Below are 8,241 nucleotides of genomic sequence, written 5' to 3'. Positions count from 1 at the left end.
CGCATTGTGTTCATCGGCCCGTTGTGTACGCAGGGGTCGCATCGAGACTCACTACCCAATGTGTGGTTCATCGGTCCAATGACGATAGGGATAGTAATTTATGACAGATGCGCGTCATACTACGGATTGTACCTGTTATTATGATTTAACGGTTTTTTATCCGATGTTTAGTCCACCGAGTTCAACTTCTTGGCAAATGGCCGGGGTAAATTCGACCTTTCAAAACTTCTGTTGATTTATTGATACAAATTTAAAGAGATCAGAATACAGTGGGATCTTTATGCAATATGTGTAGTATCAGGGTGTTTAAAAAAAAAATGTTAATTTTCCAACGGGCCACACCTGAAATAGTTAGTTTAGGTAGAAACAAAAATTCTGGCGAAAGATGAGCATTGTCGGTTGAGTGGAAGATCGGGCACATTTGATTTTTGATTTTTTTTCCCTTTTCATCAAATTTTTTATGGATAATTGTTAGTAAACATTTTTTTTATGCTTTGAGCGACCAGTAGATCAGGTTCTGTCTTAAATCCGATGCTCCTGGAATTTGAACTCTTTAGTTGATATTTAATAGGGACGTCTAACGAATTTTCTGATTATTATTCAATTAAAACACATGAAAAACATTTATCGAAATATTCAGCAATTAACTCTTGATATCAATAATAATTAAACTTAATTACCAATGTAATTAACATTGTAATGAGAAATGTGTAAATATTGAATAAAAAATTGGAATCGGAGTGAAAAAATGTTTTTTATTATCTATCATAAATTTGATAAAAATGAGGAAAAAAAAATTAAAAATCAAATATAATACATATAAAGACGAGTGATCGTATTTTGGAAAGTTTTTTTCGAATATTTACGCGATACCAAAACCTCCGCAACGAATTTGCAAATGATCCAATTCTCATTGCTCTCCATTCGATTGGCCTGCGTCAACCACAGCCACTGATAAGAACAATGCTTTCGTCGGTTTTGCCTGCAAATGAATTCTCTAAAAATGACATCAGATATCAGTTTAGGGTAATAATTATGGTATAAATTATGTAATTATATTTAAGTAATTATAAATTCATGGAATTCGAAAGTAACACAGTCGTGATAAATTGTAAAAAGCTAGAGAAAATTTTATATTTAGAACATGCGTGAAAAATTGATTTCTTTTCTGATAATAAACAAATTGTCATTATTATAATGATACTGTCATCTATCTGTACCAGTCTTCATCATATTCGTCGAACAATTTTGTTGTTCACTATGAAAATTTTTAAGAAAACTATTTTGTATTCTAAATTTCGGATAATATATAAAATTGTCAAAATTTGAAACTTTTTCAAATCTTTTCACATGTAATGATGCTTTTTGTATTTAGTTCCAAATTCTATTTAACGATAAGCCCGCTTGCGGGCGTCCAGCTGATGTCTTTAGAGCAGAGTGACGTATCTGCTGCTAATTTGAGAGTATTAGCCTAAGAAATATTTGGTTACAAACTTTAATTCCAATTAAACAAATCTTCCTGAGTTTTATTCCATATTTTGAAGTCACTATATTGATTACCAGTATGCTCTAATTTCAAAGTAATTGTGAGATTCAAAATGACATTCCATGTCTTTGCTGCGGCTGATAAAATCATTTTGACAGGAAAAAAATATCAACCCTGGCAGTCAGCACTTCAAGTCTTGATCATATTTTACTTGTATTCCTATTCCGCAAAGATGACGAAGTTGAAAACAAAATCCGGTGAAAAAGGGATTAAACTTACTGGTAATTCCTAAAATTCTCAAATAATCTCCGTGAATTTGATACACATATTCCTTAATTTGATAAAACTGCGCACGTGCTTCCATACACCCCTTTCAATAAATAAGGAAACAAGAAGTATACAAAAAAAAGTAAAATATGAAACAGGCGAGAATAAAGAACTGAGCTACGGTGCCTGTGTGATTAAAACGATGTCATGGATTGCAATTTTGAGTGAAATCGATAATCGATTTCGCTGTAATAACGTGCTACGTGTCATTTTTATCCCTGCAGCGATCGACCGTGCACCCTGATATAGAGCCTTTGTAGGACCACGGCGAGAACTCGCGGTGTTGCAACCAATAAACATAAAGCGTGAAATATTGCTGATCGATTCGGGAGATGCGTGTCGAAAAATACGAATTTCCTATTCGGTTTTTATAGGCGCGATGAAATATCGTATAAATATAGCTATGTTCACCCTATTGGGATCTTCGTGTGTGGAGTTGAAATTTTCCCCACGAAACTCACACCTATAACATTCCTTGGGCATGAACCTGCTTTGTGTAACTCATACCACCGACGAGGGAAGGTGCATACGTAGCCACACGTGTTATTACGGTGACGTCACTGTCGAAAAATTAAACGATCAAACGAACTTACCTTAAGTGATGTTTGATTGTGATTATGCTAGACGTTTCGTCCGATTAGATCAATAGTTGGTAACGCTCTTAGTATTAGGGAATTTTTGATAACTTTATCTTTTATGATATTTTGCTAACATTCTTTTTTTAACCAAATTTATGGAACAAAATCGATGATAAATCTAGCTATGCAGCCGTTTTCACTTAAGGGACGATTATGAAAACGCGTGAAAACCTTGAATTTCGATGCCCAGGAAGCAGCTTTCGATATCGACGCCTCGTTGGTATGCGGTTGACGTAGCCGCATGTCGAGTACGATGTGGGTTGAAAATGGTGACGTCGATGGGTGGAGGTCAAAACTTGAAATGGTAAGTATTTCGAATGGCTGACATATTGGTATTTCGAATATGTGAAAATCAAATAACGCAAGATGAATTGTTCGAAATGTTGATTTTCGAAATCGTCACTGATTAGAATGACTACTAAACTAATAACTGTGTAGGTTAGAGGGGTACAACCAAAACACCCTCTACCTATGAAAAAATATTTTTTTTGCCGTCTTCAAAATAATCGCAAATGGTAGAATCTCGTAAAAATACAAGTTTTTCTACGGAACAGTAAGTGCGTCTATCGTCTGATCTTCCAGATCCTTGTGCCACGAAATGAATTTATCACATTTCATTGATACGAGTCATTGTGTTGTGTGTCTACCATTCTAAATCCGGAAATTATTTTTTTTTTTAATTACCGCGTCTCTTGGTCGTAAGTTTCTTTTAATTTTTCTAGCGCTTAAAATTTTTCTCTCAAATATCCAATTCCGGGGCAAGCGGCTACCAGGATTTCGATTAACTAGGGGAATTTCCTGATTTGACAGTTGAAATTAAAAATTAATACATGGTAATGTTTTACCCAATTCTTAGGAGTAAACGGGATGAAAAGAAAAACACTTTCATTATAAATCTCACGTGGAAAACCGTTTTTTAAAAACAGAAATAAAACGATAATAATTTTTTTACCGTGTTATTTAAAAGTTTCCACCGGCAAACTTGGTCAGAAAATGTCTTCTATACCCCTTTACACTCAGGAATTTTTTCAAATTTTTTTTTCAAGATCTTACGTCAAGGGGGAACTATAAACTTTTTCGATTTGCTTGAAACTTGAACTCATAAGAAAGCTCCATAAAACAAATGGTTTCCACTCGGTTCCAATCAATTACGTTCCACATGAGCCCAGTTATTATTTCAAATAACGTGAAAAAGTGGTGTTTTTCGAAAAGCTCCTTGCGTCACGATTTTGATCGTAAGAATCTGAAAAAAATCCACAGCCATTAGAGGAGCGTAGACAACAAAAATTACCATGGAAATTGCAATCTGACAAGTTACCACACAATTGACAATTTTCACAAAAATTCACAAAAATTGTCAATCACCAATTATTGGAACAATTAGGTGGTTAAGGTATGAAAGACATTTTTTGACAAAGTTTGGCGATGGACACTTTTAAATAATACGGTGATAAAAAAAATGATTGTAGTTTTATTTCTGTTCTTAAAAATCGGCTTCCTACCTGAGATTCATAATGGGAGTGTTTTTTTTTGTCCCGTTTACTCCTAGGAATTGGGAACAAAATCACCATTCAATAATTTTAAATTTTACTATTGAAAAAAATAAAATCGAAAGAAGGTTTTTTTTTCAAGTATCGAAAGCCGTTTGAGATAATAAGATAAAAATTTAGCTGAATTATTTTTATTTGATGTCAAATCGATCCCCCAAGTGCGAATCAATAACGCTACGGGTCAGATTTCCCATACAAACCCGACTATACCCTTTGTATTCTTCTTTACATTGTGAACTTAAGACAAAATTGTTAGGAATAGAAAAGACAACCAGGAAGTTTTAATGCTTTCGAAGGCTGAAGCTTGAAATTATCTAGATTCAACGTTCGACCCACTGATTTTAGTAACTTTCTGGTTCCTTTCACATTTCTCCGACACTCTTGCTTCGATTGTCCAAATAAGAGGATATCATTCAGACAAATACTGACAAAAAACCTTCTGATCTCAAAAGCTGACCAATTGGTTTCATTAATTCAGTAAATACAAATGGCGCTTTATACAGACCGAATGGAATGTAGTTAAATTCGCGCAGCTCGTTCTTAAAACAAAATCTCAGAACTTTTCTGTATGATCTCTTCACAGAAATTAGAAAGTACGCGTCTTTAAGATTTATCGACGCCATAAAAATAGCTATCTTTTATCCTCCATTTTAAAACACGGTGCCGAAATAAATTCATTCATTTCTTTTAAATTGAAAATGAAACGCACGTCACCGGTGTGCTTAGATTTAAAAAAATATAGCGAGATGAACTGATTTCGACTCGCATTACATTTCGAAATGGCTCCTTTTTTGAATTTCCATTTCCCTATTTACGTATCGTGAATAAGGTGGGCTCCCAAACGGAATGACATAACCCTTTATGCATTGTGAAATGAAAGGGTCATTTGTCAATATCTGCTATTCTCAACAAGGCAAATTTTTTTGTCGACGGTTCTCTTTAAGCCAGAAATCTCTCGATTTCCATCCCGTCCGCTGAGTGCCCGGTGATTCCATCCGGAAGGACGGCGTCAGTTTAACTTATCAGGATGTTGATAATCCGAGCATGCGCTCTGTTTTGGAATCGATGATTGAAGCCTGCGATTTTTCCCTCTAAATCCAGTGCTAAATCTCCTCCGATAACCGCCCGGTTTGGTTGAATCTTCGGAAGATTTTTCCATAGATTTTGCCACCTTAAAATTTTTAGAGAAATTCTCGCCACATAGGAATGTGTCGTATCCAGACTCAAAACTTTTTCGAAATTCTGTACTGGTGCAAAAGAGACAACACTTCACCTCCGAGCTATCTGTCTCTCTCTGGACAGCCAGTGGTATACCTGGTATATACACATACAAGTCCTCAAAATTGTTCCCAAAGAAATTTCGTCTTGTTTTCTACCAAATTATTGTAAATTCGATGTATTTACTTATCTTTAGGCCAATGTGAGATATCTGGGGCATAATGGGCCACCCAAGAAAAAACCACTTTTGCCTCCTTGTCATACAATATACTATTACTTCCTATAGTCACATAAAATACTGATAAAGTAAGTATCGTTGCAATAACGGTTTGAATATTGTTCGAATTACAAGAGGACGTAGGAGAAGTAACTATTTAGTGTGATCATAGTTGTCAATATTGAGTTTTATGGTTGTTGCAACGCTGAATCTACTTACCTAATTAACCATGTTCTTTCAATTGAATGAGGGCTTGACATCAATTTATTATCACATCCATTGAATGAATTGTTACTAACACAATTGAGTATGAATAAAAAACAAAATAACTCACACGTCGATAAAAATTCAGAAAATTACAAATTAAATTAGTAGTAAGTAGTAATTGGCAGGCTGTTAAAAAAAAATACCTTTAGAAATAAATCAAATTCTATCATTGTCGTTTCATGTTTGCATCATACCTTGAAAGAGACCTGCAGAGTACCACTTACTAATTTGATTTATTTTTCTGAATTTTTATCAATGTACTAGTTATTTTGATTCTCATTCGTACTTAATGATTCATACTTTTCTAAATATTGTAAAACACTTATAAAAAAATGTCCAATGGCACAAACTACCAGTAATGGAAAATCTTTCCTCCATAAAACGTAATTAAAAAGACGCTTTATTTCACCGGTACGTTTTCAAAAATGAAAAAAAAATTGCTGTCCTATTATGGTTTTTTTGCGCAATGGAAACCAATATTTCGTAGATTAGCTAGAGAGTTTTCTGCACGTAAGCAAGATAGCTAAACTTGCAGAATTCTCGCTCTGGTGTCAATTTCTTTCTGTTACATTATGATCTAATCGAGCTTTTTCGCTGCCAAGGAAAATTTTTGTCCGTGTACAAATTAGTTGATACAATGATCCGCGAAGGTTAAAAAAGACGTTTGCGAGTCTGTGGCTAAGATAGATACCTAGTGATAAATGAGTCTTTGAAATTCTTCATTTGCAAGAACTTTACAGGATTGGCAATTTAGCGTTACTGGTATTTCCGCTGCTTTGAAGGCGAGAGTGACAGGTGAAAAAAGAAGCGGATAAAACGGAAATCGTATTAGCATAGCACAGATTCTGCCGAAACAAAGCCGTCATGCAACCTGTAAAATGTAGACTCTAATTTACGACGCGTCAAAGCACTGAGCCCTCGCATCACTCAGCCACTCATATTGGCGGAAAATATATGCATAATACATAGAGGCAAAGACCCTGGGTAAAATACAATATACGCGATGATCGCGCAGCACGCATGTGTGGTATAATACACGGAGTGAGGCTGGAACGTAATATCCATACACCGCGAAATCAAAGATGCCTTTGAATACATTTATTTTCCACCTCGTAACTGGGAGGAGTTTTAATTGCAACGAGCCGCCGATTACAATCAGCGACTTCGCGGCGTACTACGGCGGGCCTCTTAATTACCATCTCCTGCTCGATTGCTCCTTGCATTCTTTCACGTTAACTTCGCGATCAGCGCTGGTCTCTCCGCTTTGCCGCCTATAAATTCATTCAGATATCGAAGTTATGCACTGGGAAATTAAAAGAGCAGCCCAATCATCACCGCGCTTTCTTAAGACATGCCTCTTTACTCTTTACTCGCATTTATTTAAGGCGGGACTGAATTTCACTGAAAGCCGTTGATCCGACGAGTCGCTCGAACCCCGGGAGTAAGGGATTCAGACGCCAGAGGTGCAGCCGACGCGACGGCGTCAGGGTCAACGGAACTCGACGCCTAGCGTCGCGGGGTAAAACCCTCGCTATAACCCAGCTACGCTCTCCGGTCGCCATCGCTGCAGCGCATCGTTCGATAACGAAAGTTCAACTCGCTCTACGACGCACGCTCTTCGCTGCACGTCCGGGTGTTACGGAAAATTGAGGACACGCGGGGCGGGGGTGGGAAAAGCTTCGAGCCCTGCCAAGGGGATCGGGGGGATAATTCGAAACGGCGAGAATTCGGGATGCCTGTACAAAGTATATGGGCCGATCCAGCAACTTTCGGCGAGCTTTTGGGGGTTGAAATGTCGAGCAGGCAGCAATTTCGATACACATGGTATACACTGTGATATATACACACGTCAATAATATAAGATTTTTTCGACATATTTAATCCCGTGTATATATACGAAGGAAATAAAAACAAAATTTTTTATGTGGAAGGATTGGACATGTTGGAGTATATCTGGAAACTTTCAGTGTGGAATGGAAATGGAGTCGTAATTAAATTGGTATAAATATTATAGGGATCTTGAATTTTCTGAATATATACTGTATCCCTGCCACTAACTATGATACCATTTTTATTCTACTTACAATATTTCAGGAGATATGCTAAAAGTAAAAAAAAATAAAGTATTTCTTGGTCTTTCGCTTATACAGAAACCAAAATTGCTAATGAACGTGTTTTTGGCAGCACCTGAAGATCAACCTGTCAATGGATTTCATATTCGGAAAGATTTCATTTCTACACACAAAAAGGCACGAGGTTATATTTTTGTTTCTACTTTTCGAAGTACTAAAAATTCGATGATAAAGTTTCAACTCGAAAACGTGGTGGAATTGACTAACGTGCTTCTCGTGAACGGTAAGACTTGGAGTTCTAAAAATTCTAAGATTTTTGTATCTTACTACATAATTCATATTGCAGCTAAATCAATATTTTTATCTCAAACTCTGGTCAGAAGTCGATGGATTGGTGCCATACTTTCTATCATTGGTAGTTGCGCAAAATTTGTAGAATTTTTTGCGCGTTGAAATGCTGCACGTT

The sequence above is a fragment of the Diprion similis genome, chromosome 12 (assembly GCF_021155765.1).
Source record: "Diprion similis isolate iyDipSimi1 chromosome 12, iyDipSimi1.1, whole genome shotgun sequence".
Classification (NCBI taxonomy): domain Eukaryota; kingdom Metazoa; phylum Arthropoda; class Insecta; order Hymenoptera; family Diprionidae; genus Diprion; species Diprion similis.
Note: the sequence above shows the minus strand (reverse complement) of the source record.